This window comes from Geotrypetes seraphini, chromosome 12 (genome assembly GCF_902459505.1).
Source record: "Geotrypetes seraphini chromosome 12, aGeoSer1.1, whole genome shotgun sequence".
NCBI lineage: Eukaryota > Metazoa > Chordata > Amphibia > Gymnophiona > Dermophiidae > Geotrypetes > Geotrypetes seraphini.
The window spans coordinates 13,656,326-13,675,691 of NC_047095.1; the positions used below are offsets into that span (position 1 = coordinate 13,656,326).

The 19,366-nt window shown below is 42.3% G+C and overlaps 1 long non-coding RNA gene across 1 annotated transcript; it reads left to right on the top strand.

Moving 5' to 3' along the window:
* The first annotated feature begins 855 nt into the window (after window positions 1-855).
* LOC117346436 lies at window positions 856-16,553 on the top strand. Its single transcript, XR_004536591.1, has 3 exons — window positions 856-936; window positions 15,122-15,241; window positions 16,216-16,553. It is a non-coding gene; the product is annotated as an uncharacterized LOC117346436 (long non-coding RNA).
* The last annotated feature ends 2,813 nt before the right edge of the window (window positions 16,554-19,366 follow it).

Consider the following 19,366-nt stretch of genomic DNA (forward strand, 5'->3'; position numbering starts at 1 on the left):
TGCAGCTGATGTATACTCATGCAGGAAAGCAGAAGTTAAGATGAAAGAAAATATTTTAATTTCAGTCAGATTTTCTACCACCTTTACTTGCTGAATAACAGATGGTAGCAGTTTTCTTGGAATAACATGTCTCTCTGTCTTCTTTTCTCATCCTCCGACTGTGTTATAGCTGAAAGGTATGACGGGATATAAATAAAGCTATTACAGTAACCCCCCATGAATTCACGGTTCGCAAATCGCGGACTCAGCAATTCTCAGTATTTTCTGACCGCCACTTCCTTATACTAAAGTCATGGTTACACCAATCAGAAGCTGCTTTGACACACTATCTGGCATGTCAAAGCAGCTCCTGATTGGTGTAGCCTGATTTTAGTAACAGAAAGAGGCGGTCAGAGCATACCACAAGTGATTTTCTGCACCTGCCAGCACCCCAGCTGCCTTATCCTGCCTTTTGACAGGTGAAAAACCGTATTCATGGTTTTTCAAAATTCATGGGGGTTCCTGGAACGGAACCCTCACAAATTTTAGGGGAGTACTGTATTATTATTATTATAGGATATTGGTTAGAACACGTCAAGCACCAAAAAGGTAGCAGGCTTTTACTGATTTATAGAGTAATACCCAGCTTGGTCTACTTAGGCAGGATACCAAGATTGTACTCTGTGACAGACTTGATATACTAGAGAGCAAGATTCTCCAGTGACCTTCTAGTAGCGTTTCCAGGGTGCTCCTCCCCCTTCCGTGTGCCCCTTCTCTTCCCCCCCCCCCCATATCTTTTTAACATCGGCACAAGCAGCCACCAATTTGCCGCCCGCGTCAGCTTCGGTGCTCTCTCTGATGTCACTTCCGGGATCCGCATCTAGGAAGTGATATCAAGAGAGCGCCAAAGCCAACGTGGGCATCAAGCTGATGGTTGTTCACACCAAAGTTAAGAAGGTATGGGGAAGGGGCGCGTGCATGAGGCAGGGGGGTAGGAGAGGGGCACCACCACCTCAGGCGCCGCTCACCCTCGCTACGCCACTGTTCAGGAGTCAGCCGCTTTTGTTCCTAACATCAGAGGTAGCGTAGTAGAAGTTAATTGGATGCCCGGTTAGCCCCTGCTGACTGGGTCCTAACGTTATATTCAGTGGTACTTTTTTTATAACGCTTTTATTCTGCACTATCAGTACGTTTCTCAGCAGATCACATTCAGGTACTCAAACATTTTTCCCTATCTGTCCCAGTAGGCTCACACTCTATCTAACGTGCCTGGGGCAATGGGGATTAAGTGACTTGTCCAGGGTCACAAGCTTGAGGTTTGAGCCCACAGCCTCAAGATGCTGAGGCTGTAGTTTTAACCACTAAGCCAGACACTCCCCATTTTTAACCAGATAGTGTCACTGATTATCATGTCTGATCAATGTGGCACTATTCAGGGCAGACACTGGAAGGCAGAAGGATCATTTACCTTTCCCACTAAAAAAAAAAAAAATAGGTGTTAGCATGGAAAAATTTTTTTATGACACCAGGGAACCACTGTCCACATAAAAACCAGTTCATGTTTTCCTTGAAGGATTTCACAGCATTGACTCGTGGAATTGTTACTGAATTATTTTCTTCTTCCTCTTAAGTTCATTACAGTACATATCGGGACAGATATTCCTGAGTTAAGCAAGTGAGACCACTTCATACTTGTGTACAATGCCTTAATTATCATGATCACATTAGTAGTATTGTTAAAACCACCTTCTATAGATTGCGGAAAATTCGATCCATTTCTAAATTCCTCTGTCCCAGAGCACTTAATATTCTTATTCACTCTCTGGTGATGTCTAAAATCGATTATTGCAACTCATTATTTACAGGAATTGCGTTACAAGAAATTAAACGTTTACAAATTATTCAAAATGCTTCTATTAAATTAATAACAAAATCTAAAAAATTTGATCATGTGACACCACTCCTTAAAAAGGCTCATTGGCTTCCAGTCATACATAGAATTACACATAAATTATGTACTATTATCTTTAAAACATTAGAAAATAAGACTCCAGCATTTTTATTCAGACTACTTATCCCATATTCAGTTAAAAGAACTTTAAGATCTAGTGAGCGGAACCTTTTATCAATTCCTTCGTTAAAAGTAATTAGCACAAGAAGACAATTTATCTTCTCATGTACAGCTCCCCAGATCTGGAATGCGCTTCCTATGTTTTTACGGGAGGAGAAGGTGTTTGGGAAATTTAAAAGCGAATTAAAAACCTTTTAGTTCAAAGACGCATTTGCAAATTAATTAAATTTTATTATAAAGTGTTATTCTAGCGAATTATTTTTCTATCTTTTGTTATTTTAATTTCCTTATGTGTTTTCCCTGTATGTTCTTTCTTTACTATAAAAAATGTATTTCACCCCCTCTTACCTTTTGTTTACGTTATAATTAATTAACTGTATGTAATGTTTTCGTTTCCTTACATGTATATTTTATTGTACATCGCTTAGAAATCTGATTAAGCGATTCAACAAGCAAACTAATAAACTTGAAACTTGAAACTTCGTGCAATAAGTAAGACTTCCATTGTAATGCACAACCGGAATTTTATGCAGCCCCACCTAAAAGAAATCCTGGGCAGAAGGAAAAGTTCTGGTCATTTCTCTACTTGGTCCTTAATCTTTTCTACCCTTAACGTTGTGCACAGCTTCCCCTTTTCTGTTCATCTGCAGCCTTATAATTCCACATTGCACTCCATCCTGCCCATTCATCATGCAGAAGCATTGACATTCTGAGAGAACGCCATGATGGAGAGAGATGCTCTTGTCATGTAAAGTTGTGCTCACCTGTGTTCTGGCTCATCCATTGCTACCCTCATTATTCTCTTTCTCTTCCAGTTCAATTTATCTCTCAGTGTTGCAACATAAGAACATAAGGGACTTTTTATCTTTAATTTAAATGGAAGTTCTCTTCACCTTTCACTGAATATTAAAGCCCAGAAAATATCATATTTCATACTGGAAATAAAACCTGAAACACTTTCTATGCTAAAGCTCTGATCTCCCCTGTGAGCTCTCTTTTTCTGATTGAATTGTCTTCAAGGTTTCACTTTCACAAGTCAACTTCTATTAGGGAAGAACCTGGGACCGAAGTCCCTTCAAATAAAAATCACTCTTCCTTTCTTTTTCCTACATCCCTGCTCTTACTGAAAATCAATTTTAATTGCATTCTTCCAATGGGATCTGAGCAAATGGCTGGAAGTGAATGATGTGAGAGAGTACGTTTTTCACAGCAAGTTTGCATCTATCCCAAGTGTTAGATGAGAGAGGGAAAGAGACTAAAGATGCTTACAAAATAAAAATATACACAGATTAGTTTAAAAGCTAGTGTGGTGGCTATACTCATTTATTTAGAGAGATCTGATCATCCATCATTCCATGGGAAGAGTGCAGTGCTGTACAGAGGGGAGGGAAACATAGAAACCGAGCCCGGATTGTGAATACTGCAGCCAAAGCTGTGCATGCAAATTTGCATGCTTTGCCGATTTGCGTGCACAACTTAGGGCTCCTTTGACTAAGCTGAATTGCCACGTGCCCTAAAACTGCGCTACGTGGCTAGAACTAGCGCCAGCTCAATGCTGGCGTTAGTCTAGCGCGCGCTAAAACCGCTATCGTAGCTTAGTAAAAGGAGCTCTTGATTTTTTAATAAGGCAATCAGCACCAATAATTGCCAATGAACAAACAATTATTGACACCAATTAGAAATAACTCGCTGAACTTTCTAAACATATTTTCTAAAGTGGTGCATGTAAATTCCACTGTGTGCATCCCAAAAGGCGAGGAGCATGGGCAGTTCATGGGCCTTCCTAAAAGCAGCACTGCTGTAGAATATGCTTTATCCACACACAACTTAGGTTTTCATTGGCATAAATGCCTGTGCCTAAATGTTAGTCATGCGAACGGGCACAAAGTGTGATTCTAGAATTTACCCCTAAGTACTGGCAATCCAACTGAGTGTCTAACTCAGGGGTGGGCAACTCTGGTCCGCGAAGGCCAGAATCCAGTCGGGTTTTCAGGATTTTCCCAATGAATATGCATGAGATCTATTTGCATGCACTGTTTTCAATGCATATTCATTGGGGAAATCCTGAAAACCCGACTGAACTCCGGCCCTCGAGGACCGGAGTTGCCCACCTCTGGTCTAACTCCACTCCTCTGACCTGACTCCTGCTCTATCCTCAATTAGTTTTTAGATTCCTAAATTAAGTGAAAAAAATAGGCTACTGCAGTTTAGATAATGAGTTTCATTTTACCATATTTGGGCACCTACCTCTTTAAGATAGATGCCTAAGGGTCCCTTTTACTAAGCTATGGTAAGTATTAATGCTTGCTTACTGCAGATACCATGAGACATCCTGAAGTGTCCTGTGGTACGTTGGACATATGTGCATGCTACTGGCATGCTAATATATATATATATATATATATTTATTTATTTATTCATTCATTTATTTATTATTATTATTATTTGACATAGGGGTGTGTATGAGGCAGAGAGTGGGCATACCTGTGATAATTTAATATGGATAAATGCAAAGTGATGCATATTTGGAAGAATAATCCAAATCATAGTTTCCAGATCCTAGGATCCACCTTAGGGGTTAGCACTCAAGAAAAGATCTAGATGACTTCATAGACAATATGCTCAGATCTTCTGCCCAAAGTGCAGCAATGGCCAAAAGAGCAAATGGGATATTAAGAATTATTAGGAAATAGATTGTAAATAAGATCACAAATATTATAATAATGCCTCTGTATTGCTCCATAGTGCAACCTCACCTTGAGTATGGTATTCAGTTCTGGTCACTATCTCAAAAAAGATATAACGGAATTAGAAAAGTTCAAAGAAGAGCAACCAAAATGATAAAGGGAATGGATGTCCTCTCATATGAGGAAAGACTAAAGAGGTTAGGGCTCTTCAGCTTGGAAAAGAGATGACTGAAGGGGAATATGATTGAGGTCTAGAAAATCCTGAGTGGTGTAGAATAGGTAAAAGTGAATCGATATTTTACTCTTTCAAAAATTTTGAAGACTAGGGGACATACAATTAAATTACATGGAAATGCCTTTAAAACAAATAGGAGAAAATATTTTCACTCATACAATATTTAAGCTCTGGAGCTTCTTGCCAAAGGATATAGTAACAGCTTTTAGCAAAGCTGAGTTTAAAAATGGTTTGGACAAGTCATGGGTTAGGAGATAACGTCCTATTTATAGTTTAAGAACTGGTTAACAGAGAGAAAACAGAAAGTAGGGTTAAATGATCAATATTCATAATAGAGAAGGGAAAATAGTGGGGTTCATCTGGAGTTTGTGTTGGGACCGCTGCTTTTTAACATATTTAACAATGATCTAGAGATGGGAATAACTAGTGAGATAATTAAATTTGCTGATGACAAAAATTTGTGGATTGTGAAAAATTGCAAGAGGACCTGGGAGACTGGGTATCAAAATGGCAGATGATGTTTAATGTGAGCAAGTACAAAGTGCCTAACTTGATTTTTTAAATTGGTATAATTGGCATTGATAATTGAAAGCGTCATTAAAAAACAATTGATGGAGGTATCTACACCAAGGTGCCTACCGGCGCCTACTAGTAAACTGGCATGGTTAGGGGCGGATTTGGGGCAGAGTTTGGACAAGGATTCAGTAAGGTGATGGTATTTTAGGCCAAGAAAACCCTGGCTTAATGTACCAGCACTTAAGTTGATTTAGGCGCAAATCTACAGAAAGCGCCTATTTTTTATTGACATGCGGTAGTTGCTGTTTTCCTAGGCACCTACATAGTTAGGCACCATTTATAAAATCTGGCCCAAAATCTCTCTCTCAAATATTGTTTCCTGAAGACGTTGCTATTTGGGTTTTTACCACTATTCTTGATCATGAAGTCAAAAGTAATTTGGGTGAAATAAACCCTTGGGGAGTAGAATCTATCTTCAGTTATTCCTCATTACTCTTTGATTGCTGTTGAAGAATGGAGGAATATACTAATCAGACTATTTCTAATTTTATAATTAATTGACTCGTGGAAGTAAGTGAAGCTTCCCAAGTGCATCTAAAAAGCAGAATAACTTAAAGCACAGCAAGGAGGTCAAGGTAATCAGCCTGTCAGTTGTATGTCTAGGATTAGTATGGGCTTTGATCTTTCTACAGTAGAGTAGCTCTCGCTTCACAGTAAAGTCCAGTGGGAGCTTATTCCTCTGTAGGATGATATTCTGGTTAATGGAGCTCATTTCAGTCACATACTCTCTCTGGGATTGGAACTTCAAACCCCTGTTGTGCCTCTAATCGATGCTTTCATATTTCATTCATAATGAATTTCAGTGTTTGCCATGTCCCTGCATTGCTATGTGATAGTTTATCTTTGATCCCTGCTTGCCTGCTGTTTCCCTCAGCCAAGGATCATTGGCTGGCAAATTTCATCAGCATTTAGCTTGTAGTCACTGGTTAATCAGGGTCCACTTGTCATCTCTGTCCCAAAGAAGAATTTGGACTCCCTATTCTATCTAAAGGGTTGTTTTACTAATCTGCAATTTAAAAAATTATTGATTTAATTGTCTATTTTGTTCTCCCAGGAGAGCTCAGAATAGTTTACATGAGTTTATTCAGGTACTTAAGCATTTTTCCCTGTATGTCCTGGTGGGTTCACAATCCATCTAATATACCTGGGGCAATGGAGGGATTAAGTGACGTGCCCAAGGTCACAAGGAACATTGTGAGTTTGAACCCACAACCCCAGGGTGCTGAGGCTGTAGCTTTAATCACTGCACCACACTCTCCCTTCAGTGATCTCAGTGTGCCCTTGTGCAGGTTTTTCCTATGTGCTAAGGTCATTTTTATGCAGCAGTAAAATGGCCAATTTTCCATTTTTTTGTATTAATGGCCATGCATTACTGTTGCCATTACTGAATGGCCATTAAAAGAAAATTACCCTGTAAGCATTTACCACCATATATTTTGTAGGCAGTACAGGCCAGATTCTGTATTGCAGTGTTTCTCAACACGCGGGTATGTGAGCCGCTTGTTGGGGGTATGCGGTAGTGCTACCCAATTCATTCGAACTGATTCATCAGTTCACTTTGGTAAATCAATTCGAATGGATTTGTTTCCTCTGGGCCAAAGCAGCAGCAGCGGTGAACAGGTTGCTCCTGGCCTGGGGCCTTCCCTTTGCTACATCACTGATGACATCACTGGTGACGCGGCAGAGAGAAGCTCTGGTGGGCAGGTCACTGAGCAGCCTGTTCACCACAGCTGTTTAGGTCAGATATGGGAGGAGGGGCAAATCAGCAGTGAATCGAAGGCGGGGAGGGAGGGGAGCGACTCAGCATCGAATCTCATCGCAGTATCGACAGCAATTCCCATATGCTGCCTGCCACTGACTCGGAAGTTTCTCCACGGCAGAGGGGAGACTTCTGGGTTAGCAGCAGGCAGCATGTGAGAGTCACTGCCAATACCACAACCTGTAGAAACAAGCCTTGGAGTACAGGGAAGGAGAGGAAGGATATCTAATGGCACAGGGGAAGAGAAGAGGTAGAGGAAGAAAATCTGGAGGCACAGAGAGAGGAAAGGGGTGGGTGAGAAAAAGGAAAGATGGGGGAGTAGAGGGAGACATGCATGGTGAGAGGAGAAGATGAAATTGCAAATAATGGAGGAGAGGAAGGAAAAGATGGTGCATGGAGGGGGATAGAGAGCTTTGACACAGGGCACAAGGAAAGGAGAGAGAGAGGTGTTGGGCATGGGGGTAGATGAGAGGGAAAGAGAGATACACAGGTGGAAGGAGGTGGAAGGAGAGAAGGAGGGAGATGGATCCAGGAGCAGAATGAAGTGATGGAGAGATGCGCAGAATTCTGCTAGGAGTAAACAAATAGGTAGAAAAGGGTGAAAGGGAGACATGTTGGATATGGTGGTAGAGAGGGAACAGAGGGACAGATTGAAGGGGTTGCAAGGGGAAGGAATGTTAATACTATTATTATGGGATGGGGTTAGGGGCGGAGCATGGGCGGGTCTGGGGCGGAGCTTGGGCAAGGTACCCGGTTGATATTTGTTAGACTTAGTGGGTACTTTGCTTGAAGAAGTTGAGAAACTCTGCTGTATAGGATGCCTAGCAATGCCTAACTTCAGAATCTACCCGCAACTTTCTTTTTAATTGACACTGTAATTGACAGCGCCAGATTTCAGTCAATCAAAAAAATTTATATTAACAATTAAGAGTTTAGCACCAAACTCTTAGGACACCTAGCGATGCCTAAGTCAAGGCATTTTCTGATACCTAACAATGCCTATCTGAAAAGTAGGCATGGTCATGGTGAAGAATAGGCATGGTTGACTTAGGCTTTGCTTGATATCCGAATTAGGTGCTAATAAATTAGGCCAGGTTTTACTTGGCCTAATATACTGGTGCCTATCTCCAGGACACCTAGTGAAAAGTGTCAAGAAAAGTCTGGAATAACTTGTAAGTTTCATGGCTCCACATCATTCTCAGCGGCCCCTCGTATATGAAACCTGGTTAAGTGCTGCTGAATATTAACAGCTGGCCAGCTCAGTAAGCTTTAATGCTTTTACTTATATTACTAAAAAAAAAAAAAAAAATTGACACATACCACTGTGCCAGAATGTTGCCTTTATTGCTCTGCCTCAGTCTAGGCCTGTAGCTGAGGTGCTTATCCGTTAGATGATAGATTGGACGGCACTGCTGCAGCATCTCCCCAAAAATGTTCATCTCAGAACCTGTCCACTCTTGCATGCTGAGAAGCTCTGCAGTACCTGGCCCCACCCTCCCCACATGAGTTTCCATGGTGATTGGAAGCTTGAGTAGGGGGGTAGACCAGATGTCCCATAGCCTCTCAGTGTTTGAGGCCTAGTAGACTCCATATTAAGTTTTCTTTGGGAAGATGCTTTAGTGTTACTGGGCCAATCATTAAACTATAGGACAGCAGTGAGATGAGGGTTGATGCTGGAAGAGGTGAGGATTTTGTTCTCCCCTCTCTCATCATCCTCACACCACAGAGACACAGTCTGACTTTCTCCTTTCGTGGACACATACATATACACACACACATACATATACACACTGTCTGTCTGTCTGTCTCATACTCTCTCCTTTCCCTGTCTCCCATATATTATCGCACTTTAGTTCTCCTCCACTCTTGGGCCCTCTTTTACAAAGGCGAGCTAAGCGTTTTAGCGCAGATTTAGCGCATGCTAAATCAATGCGTGCGCTAACCGCTAACACGTCCATAGGATAACATGCACACGTTAGCGTTTAGCGCGTGTTTAGCACTTGCTAAAAAGCTTAGCGCACCTTTGTAAAAGAGGGGATTGATCTCTGCTTCATTCACACACTATTGTTCTTTCCTCCCTGTGTCTTCATTCATTTACTCACTTACTCTTTTGTTCTACTTTCACATTTTTGATTCATTTATGCACGTGTACGCGCACACACACAACACTGATCCTATCCTCTCTATGCTCTACCACATTTATGCTCACTAGCCACATCACTGACATTTTTTTTCCTCTTCTTTTATCTTGTTTACCCATGTTGTCTCTTTAAAAGCCAGAGAAAATTTCCCTGCCTCTCTTTGTTGATTCATTTTGGCAAGCAGATTGAGCCAATTGGAGGCAGGAAGCAGAAGGTAAGAAAGTACAGTAACAGAAGCAGCCACCTAAGAACAGTGGCGTACCAAGAGGGGGACGGGGGGGGAGCGGTTCGCCCTGGGTGCAGCCTTAGGGGTGGTACACAGCCGGACAGGTCTGGAAAATTCCTGGGCTGCGACGGCACTCAGTGGCATCGGCGCCCCTCTGCCCCGCGATAGCACTCAAGTTCGGCCTCCTTCTCCCGGCATCAGCAGAACTTCATATCGGCAACAGGTGCTCAGTCAAAAGCTTCCCCTGAGTCAGCTTCCTGTTTCTGCCCAGGCAGTTCAGTCAGGGGAAGCTTTTGACTGAGCAGGGCGACGAAAATGATAGGAGGCTTGCACCAGAAGACATATGAGGAGAGACTGGAAGCCCTGAATATGTATACCCTAGAGGAAAGGAGAGACAGGGGAGATATGATTCAGACGTTCAAATACTTAAAGGGTATTAACGTAGAACAAAATCTTTTCCAGAGAAAGGAAAATGGTAAAACCAGAGGACATAATTTGAGGTTGAGGGGTGGTAGATTTAGGGGCAATGTTAGGAAATTCTACTTTACGGAGAGGGTGGTGGATGCCTGGAATGCGCTCCCGAGAGAGGTGGTGGAGAGTAAAACTGTGACTGAGTTCAAAGAAGCGTGGGATGAACACAGAAGATTTAGAATCAGAAAATAATATTAAAGATTGAACTAGGCCAGTTACTGGGCAGACTTGTACGGTCTGTGTCTGTGTATGGCCGTTTGGAGGAGGATGGGCAGGGGAGGGCTTCAATGGCTGGGAGGGTGTAGATGGGCTGGAGTAAGTCTTAACAGAGATTTCGGCAGTTGGAACCCAAGCACAGTACCGGGTAAAGCTTTAGATTCTCGCCCAGAAATAGCTAAGAAGAAAAAAAAAAAAAAAAAAAAATTTTAAATTGAATCAGGTTGGGCAGACTGGATGGACCATTCGGGTCTTTATCTGCCGTCATCTACTATGTTACTATGTTACTATAGCACCTGTTGCCGTTCTGAAGTTCTGCTGATGCTGGGAGAAGGAGGCCGAACTTGAGTGCTGTCGGGGGGCAGGGGGGGCGCCGATGCCGCTGAGTGCCGTCACGGAGGGGGGGCTTTCCGATCTTGTTGCCAAAATCGGAAAGGTGAGGGAGAAAGATGGGCCTGTGGTGGATGGAGAGAATGAGAGAAGGGGACAGATGATGGAAGTGGGGGAAAGAGAGAGAAGGGGCAGATGATGGAAGTGGAGAGAAGGGGGAGAGAGAAGAGGGCAGATGATGGAAGTGGGGGGAAAGAGAGAGAAGGAGCAGATGATGGAAGTGGGGAGAAGGGGCAGATGATGGAAGTGGGGGAGAGAAGAGGGCAGATGATGAAAGGAGGGGGGAAAGAGAGAGAAGGGGCAGATTATGGAAGTAGAGAGAAGGGGGAGAGAGAAGAGGGCAGATGATGGAAGTGGGGGGAAAGAGAGAGAAGGGGCAGATGATGGAAGTGTGGAGAAGGGGCAGATGATGGAAGTGGGGAGAGAGAAGAGGGCAGATGATGGAAGTGGGGGAAAGAGAGAAGGGGAAGATGATGGAAGTGGAAAGAAGGGAGAGAGAGAAGAGGGCAGAGGATGGAAGGAGGGGGATAAATAAAAGGAGGGCACATGATGGGGAAAAGGATTGAGTTAGGGAAATACTGGATTGGGTGAGGGAAAGAGGTGGCGAGCTGTAGGTAGACAGTAAAAAAGGAAATTGATGAGAGGGTAGTAAGAACGTAATCTAGAAGGATGCAGAAAATAAATTATAAAGGAAAATGAGGGAAGAAAGGGATTGCAGAAGAGAGGTGTGGGAGAGGGAAGGAGAGGAGAAAGATGCCAGACCAATGGGGGTGAAAGGAGAGATGGAAGGGGGAGGCATACAGTTTCTGGAAGGGGCATAGAAGGAGAGAAGATGCCAAATAGGGGCAGAGAGATGGCAGACATTGGATGGGAGGAAGAGAGTAACAAGAAGATGAGGAAAGCAAAAACCAGAGAAGACAAAGGTAGAACAAAAATTTTCTATTTATTTGTTGCTTTAGGAGGCATGTCTCACTGTTTCTGTGGTGTTGCATTGTATGCAGAGTCCAGCTTCTTGCTGGTTCAATTTAAACTTTGTCTATGTATTTCTATTTTATCCCCCCTTTTACAAAACTGTGGAGCGTTTTTTAGCGCCAGGCGTGGTGGTACTCAGAATTCTATGAGCGTCAGAGCTGTTACCATCGTGGCTAAAATCCACACTACAGTTTTGTAAAAGAGGGAGGGGTTAGTTTGTGATGACATATTCCATACTAGGCGAAGGTATTTTCTGTATTCTGTGTGTTCGAAAGACATGGTTTTCTGTTAGGATTGACGGTGTAGGATTGATCTATACTAGTCTGGCTTGTTTAGTTTTACAATGGGTGTACTGATGTTGTACTGCTCACTGCATATGTAAGATGCTGCCTTTTCCTAGGTACTCATGTGTGACGTGTGGCTTGTTACTAAAAATCATGTTTTTCGTACAGATGGGGGGGTGCTAAAAAATGATGGGCCACTGCCTAAGAACATCTCTCCATCTCTTCTGCTTTGAGCATCATCATGGTGCCATCTGGTTCCAGGCCAGCCCAACCACTAGCCAGACTATCCCCCTCTTTTACTAAGGGGGTGGACAGGAGTGCAGCATCTCAAGTGCTTCATTTTCCCTTGCTGCTGCTGGTGTCACTATCTCCCCTCCCTCTTCATGTGCCAAAGAAGCAAGAGGAATCAGTGCTTGAATGAGGACTTGAAGTACAGGCCTGAGCTGAAGTGTCCTTTCACTTTGTCCTAGAGGAAGTCCTGAATTATAAGGGACGAGGGTGGAACACTGCCGCCCTTGAGCATAGCAGGCCTATGCTTCAAGACCCTGCACTGGCACTGAATCCTTTGGCACTGTAAGTCAGAAGGTGATGAAGGCAGCAAGAGGAGGAGAAGGCCCAGAAGAAAAAGAAGAGCAAGAGATGTTAGATGCTGAATAATGGGAGGGGAAAATGTCAAGTGAGATACAAGAGAAGGGAAGATGATGAACTGTTGGGGTATAGGAAAGGGAAGATGGGAGATGTTAGACTTTGGCAGAAGAGGTGTAATGGAGCGGGTGCATGGTTGAAGATTTACCTATGGCATCAGATACACTTGGGCTGATCCTGCACCTGCTGCTCAGCCTATATAGAGGAAAGATAAAGGTAGGCAGAGAAAGGAAGATGATTTTTAGAACCTGGAAGCTTCCAGGTATGACCTGGGTGTCTACTTTTATCAGTGTTCACTCGAAGCTGTTCCCTGGCGCTTGTTTGTCATAGATTAGTGATTAAAGCACATTTGATAAGATTCTCTCAAACATGTGGGACCCAAACGGGTGTTAAATTCTGATCTGCAGTTACCTTCGCAAGTGGTTGCTCTAGCAGTAAAGTGTGGCAACCCTTCCACTTCTTTTCTGCTGCTGAATGCATCAATTAAAGTGATGCGTGGATCAGGTACTTCACTAGGAACTCTGTTGAAGAAATGCTACCAGATAAGATTAGCTGAGCCTGAACTTACATTTTCCAGAAACCTTTCTGCAAATTTAGGCAATGGAGGAAATTCAGACCATTCAAATTTGCATACCATCCGCAACCAGTGGACAATTTGAATATTACGATGCTTTATAGCAATATATTCAGCATAACTAACTCATGTGGCAAGCATTTGAAAATTCAGCCCCATGTGCCGTACATGACCTCTGTTACACAGAGGGAGGATATGGAAATTGTAATACTAAATAAAGATTTATTCAAATCCCATATTCAGTATTTCATTCTCTGAGGAGAACTATCACCAGGTATACCCAGGGAAATAAGAATAATCATTTTGCTAGTGTCTGAGCCCAGTGGACAGTACTGATATTACAGAAATCTAATGTATGCTGCAGTGACCGGAATAAGGTAAGGAAAAAAATGAAGAAAAAATTAAAAAAGAACAAAACCTACAGGGCCACATTCAGCGGGTAGGCAAATGCTACACCACCCACTGCACCTACTGACTATCTTAAATGTGCACTTGTGGAGAATAATTGTTTAAACCCACACTGCATCTTGTGACCCTGGACAAGTCCCTTAATCCCCCTATTGCCCTAGGTACATTAGATAGATCAGTGTTTCTCAAACTTTAGCTCTGGCACACTAAACGGAGCAAATGTTTTTTTCCGGCACATTGTAATTGAAATTTTAAAACTGCAAAACCAACAAAAAAATTCAGTTTGAGTTATTTAAAGTTCTTTAAGCTATGTATGGGTTATTGTAACAATATTGAAACTAAGGGCTCCTTTTACAAAGCTGTGATAGCGTTTTTAGCGCACGCGTGCTAAATTGCCACACGCACTAGACGCTAACGCCAGCATTGAGCTGGCATCAGTTCTAGCCGCGTAGTGTGGGTTTAGTGCACACTAAAATTCTGCGCGTGCTAAAAACGCTATCACAGATTAGTAAAAGGAGCCCTAAAGTAGATAGAACGGAATTGAGTCAATGCGATGGATGTGCTTGTTTTTGAGTACAAATGAACTCAAAACGCAGCTTGATAGTTGACAGGCTAACATGCATTTTATCATCCACCCTCTGCAGCCATTCTCTTTTTTAAAAAATTTAATTTCTGACAGTGCTGAAAATCCAAGTTCGCAAAGATACGAAGATCCAAACGGTAACAAAGCCTTGATTGCTTTGCTGCTCAGGTTAGGATAACTACTGCATAAAAAAATAAAAATAATGCTAAAATAACTTGCCGTTAGTTTTCGAAGACCAATCATGTCAATGAATGATGCTTGTGTGGGCGGTTGTATCCTTACGCACACAGACGCTCATAACATTGATAGACTCTTACGTACGGGATTTACATGTTATCTATTCTAGTGTATACTTATGAAAGGAATTTTTTAAAATAAAATTCTAGAATCTCTCGTGGTACACCTAAAATCGCTTTGAGGCAGGTGGTGTGCGTAAAATAGCCTGTGTGGAAAGAGTGAAACGGCAAAAGGAAAAATTGAGAAAGAATTATGAAAATGAAAAGATTATGAAAGGAATATAACATGAAGCAGAGAGTGATCGTGGATACCAAAGAAACAAATGAAAAAGTGAAAAGGATAAAATGAACAAAATCAATAAAAAAAATGAATGAAAAAATAACCTAATGTGAATTAGACAGAACAAAACTATATCATAAACTATAAGAGAAACAATTATTAACCTACGATCCTTTTAGAAGAGCACGATAGTAAACATCTACTATATTTAACTACCTAGTTTAATATTAAAATCTCTTGAGTTAGCATTTTTTACTATTGTTGAATAAGAGAAATGTTTGCTCTATGCTCCTAAAAGGCAAAAGAAGAGCCCACTGAAGATCTACTAAAAGATTTTAATTGATTTGGAATGATAACAGGATTATTGTTTACTGCTGTTTAACTTTAGGCACGAGCAGTATGGCATGTAAAAGGCCAGTGGAAGTAACGCGTCAGAGGAAAGGCCCTGCCGGGACTGGTCACAGGCAGCCTGTGTTGAAGCTGCTTCCTGCTTCCTGCTACGCTTTGGGTAAGGAAGAGAGAGAGAGGGAGCTAGGAAGTTCACAGCTCAGGACCAACGCCTGCTTCTGCCTGCTTCACCCTTTCCCCCTCAAGCTTCAGGGCTTGAGGGAGAAAGGGCGAAGAGCTTTGCGACTTAGGACCACTGCTGTGTTGGTGCTTCAGGGCGGGAGGGAGGGAGGTTCGTAGCTGCTTGGGGGCTTGAGGGAGGGAGGGTTTGTGGCCCTGGATGTGCCTTGCTGGTGCTTCAAGTACTTCTTCTTCGGGGCTAGAGGAAAGGAGGGGGGTTTGTGGCTCAGGACCGCTGCCATTGGAGCTTCGGGGACATTTTTTTTTCCCTCCGGCAAATTTTATGCCGATTGGGTGAGAGTCCCGGTTAACTGAGATTCTACATTATACAGTAGACTTGCTCAAGGGGAGAGTATAAATGGGAATTGTAATTCACATGTGTATTTAATAAAATACATACAATCTCACTTGCACATTAACATTTACACAGGCATAATTGTCTGCACTTATAATCCAGGCATAATTTCTACAGAACATGTGCTAGTGTTTTTTAAGAACACACAGGCGACAATGTGTCTTTATAAAACAGACTACAAATAGATGTTCCTGTCCTATTAACCTAATTGCTCCATTATAACATAACCAGCTAAATGGTAAGGAGAAGGGAGAACAAAAATGGGGGTTGGGGGGGGGCAAAAGGAAAAACCCAGTAAACTGTGAATAAAGGCTCACTGTGTAACATTTCCAGATGGAGCAGGTTTCACATGAACTGGAAACCTGGAAGAAATCGAGAAGAGACGATCAATAAGTCAAAAGAACAGGAAATAGGTAGTTTCCAGATTTGCACTAGATAGGATTCTATGCAAAATAAGAAGTAAAAGAGAGCTTGCAAGAAAGGGAGTCTGCCCCTCTCAGGCAGTCATTTCACTTCAAACTAAGGAACTTGTTAACTCTGTGGTCTTGTTTCTCTTACAGAAAACTGCTGTCGCTAGATGGCACCCACAATCCACCGTTCATTTTCAAAAGTGTGAAGGAACAGGAACACTCGCTGCCAAGCAGTGAGGCTACAAGGCATTGCAGCAGAGCAGAAAGGAGTCTACTTCTAACAATCCACCTCGGAAGTGACTAATTTAAAAACATTCCTTTTTAAAGATGCTTTTGAGCAATAATTCTTAATCTTGAACTTACTAATAATGTTGTATTTGACCATCCATCTTAAATTCCTAACCTTGTGTTTTTACCTGACCACCTTTTCTATAATAATTTGTAGTTCAAATCCCCTTCGCCTTTTGTTCTTGTTTGTTAAGTTTGCATATAGTCTAGTTTATTTTAATGTTTATGTTTAAATAATGTATCATTTTTAATATTTTAATTTTATTTGTTTTTTTATGTATGTTCATCGCTTTGAAGTACGATTAAGCAATTAATCAAAAACTTTAATAAACTTGAAACTTGAAACTCCAGAATGGTTGCTGAAACAGAAACAAATTTGTACTGCATAAATGAATGCTTCAAATTGTTCTCTTAAATTTAAAACGCTTGTCTTCAGTTTTGTTCCTTTGTGTTTTTTAGATTTGAAAATATTGAAATACTTTCATCAAAAAATCTGAAAAAAAATAAACTTTTGAATTGTGTGTGTCTAAGCCTCCTCCTGGGATCAGCTTCCTGCTGTAATAGGAATGGCCATAAGACATCAAACGGAAAAAAACTGTACGATGGCCTTCTAGCCACACAAGCAGCAAAACTAGACTACCAACTCTCCAATTTACTGATAATAACCCCAGACTACAAATTGTTCAGAAAAGAAATAAAAACCCTGCTGGTCAAGAAATCCTTGAAGACAAACTAACACCGCAAGAATCGTCCCAATTCTCTGAATCAACCCGTTCTACTCTTTAATTCCTCTGGAAATGGCCAGATAACTACTTTTGTGAACCAAATAGAAATCACTAATATAATGTAATGTAATATCAGAAGCTGGCAAGAGCCTGGTACATGCTGTTACTAATATCTTTTGGGGGTGGGAGGGAGGTCAGTGACCACTGAGGGATTAAGGAGGGGTCATGGCTGTCTTCTTACCTGTTTGAAGCCCTGATGCTCTAAGGTCCATGTTAAAATCCTGTGCACCCTTGTAGTGCCGGTAAATTGTCTGATTTCAAAATGACAAGCGATGCTCAAAGAACTTCGCATGCAAATGAGGTTTCCAGAGGTCCACAGAAATCCCAATCAGTCATTGGAAAAAGTGACTGACTCATGTGCAGAATAGTCCAGGGAAAGAGACATAAATGTGTGCATGCGTCAGGAAAAGCTATATCATAGGTATGCATGAGCGTCAATCATAGACGTGCCTTATTGTCACACATTCGTTGATCCAATTGGTGGAGGGGAGAGGAAGGGACGAGAACTACCTATAAGCAAGCCATATAAATATGAGAATGCAAGATATATATGCTTGTTTTCTACACTGCTTCAGCTGGACAGATATGGTAACCTTGTCCATTTTTTTTTTTAACTTTTAATAAACGCACATGAGATGCGCTTTTAACACACTTGCATATTATATGATCCTCAACCCTATAAAAATATGATGATGATAAAGGTATTTTTTGAACCCACATGCAATCCACAGCCCAGACCTGCTGGTATACGCTCCTAACGGATGCACATAAGACACGCACTTAACATACATATGCATAAGATGTGCTTCTAACACACGCGTAATCAATGCTACCAGCAACTCTAGACTTGCTGTTAAATTTGGAGCGTTAAAGGCCAGCACTTAATTGTGTGTATCATCAGTCAATGTTTGGGCATCGCCCAGAGTGCCCATTTTAATACTGATGAGCTCATTGTAATATACAGTACTAGTCTTTAAGCCCGTTACATTAACGGGTGCTAGAATATATGTCTGTCTGTCTGTCTTTCTTTCTGTCTCTCTCTCTCTCCCGCTGTCTCTCTCTCTCTTTCCTTGGCTCCCTTTTTCTGTCTGTCTTTCTGTCCCTCTCCCTGCCCCTGTGTCTTTCTTCTTTTCTGTCTGTCTCCCTCCCTCCTGCTGTCTGTCTGTCATTCTTTCCCTCCATTTCCCTGTGCAGTAGTATTTCCACCCCACTTCCCTGCAACAGCATTTCCCTCCCCCTCCCCGACTTCCCTGTGCAGCAGCAGCGGTATTTGTCTTCCCCTCCAGTTGCAGCATTTCCACCACCCCTTCCCTTCTCTTACCGCTCCGATCTTGCCTGCTCCGTTCGGACCCTCCCCCGCATTCTGACCTGCTGCGATCTGGCTGCTCCATTCGGCTCCTCGTTGCTGGAGTCCTCTTCTTTGTCGGCCCCCCCTTCCCTTCCCTTCCCTTCCCTTCCCGTGGTCTTGAGCTTCAGTCTGGTCTGGCCTGCTCACCTTGCCGTATTTTTTTTTTTAGTTGAAAGACGCGGCGGTGGCTCCTCTCATGATCCCCACCTGCGTCGGAAATCCGACGCAGGCGGGGATCGTGAGAGGAGCCAACGCTGCGTCTTTCAACTAAAAAATGCAATATGGCAGGGAGCAGGACAGACTGAAAAACAGAACCGTAAGCCGCGCATGTGCACTTCCTATGGGTCGCTATAGCTCACGGAAAACCGGCGCACGCATAGGAAGTGCGCATGCGCGGCTTATCGTTTTATTATATTAGATTTCCATACGATTATTTCCATACGAAGCTGCTACAAACCACAGAAAAGGCAGCGATAAGCCATTTTCTGTATTGGTAGTTGAAATACTTTGATGCTAAACCGTTTAGATCTGATTTAGCGACGATCATTAAAGGCACTGTAGGCTTAGAGCATTAGGGCCTGAGTGGTCTCAATGTGTTGTTTGGGCAGGGTTGTTGTCAGGAGGGTGGCCCCATTAGTGAGGGATGCCTCAGGGTTCCTTTTTGTCCCCAGTATTACTTAATCTTTATGCAGCACTCTTAGTCTGGGAGCTTAGTACATTTGAGGTAGAATTTTATTTCTATGCAGAGAGCATCCAATTGATTGCATATTGAAATAAGGAACTGAGAGTGGGTTATTTGAATAACTGTTTGCTCATAGTGACGGAGTGGTTGCTGAACTGCTCTTTTATTGAAATTAACAGTAATATGGATATCAGCTAC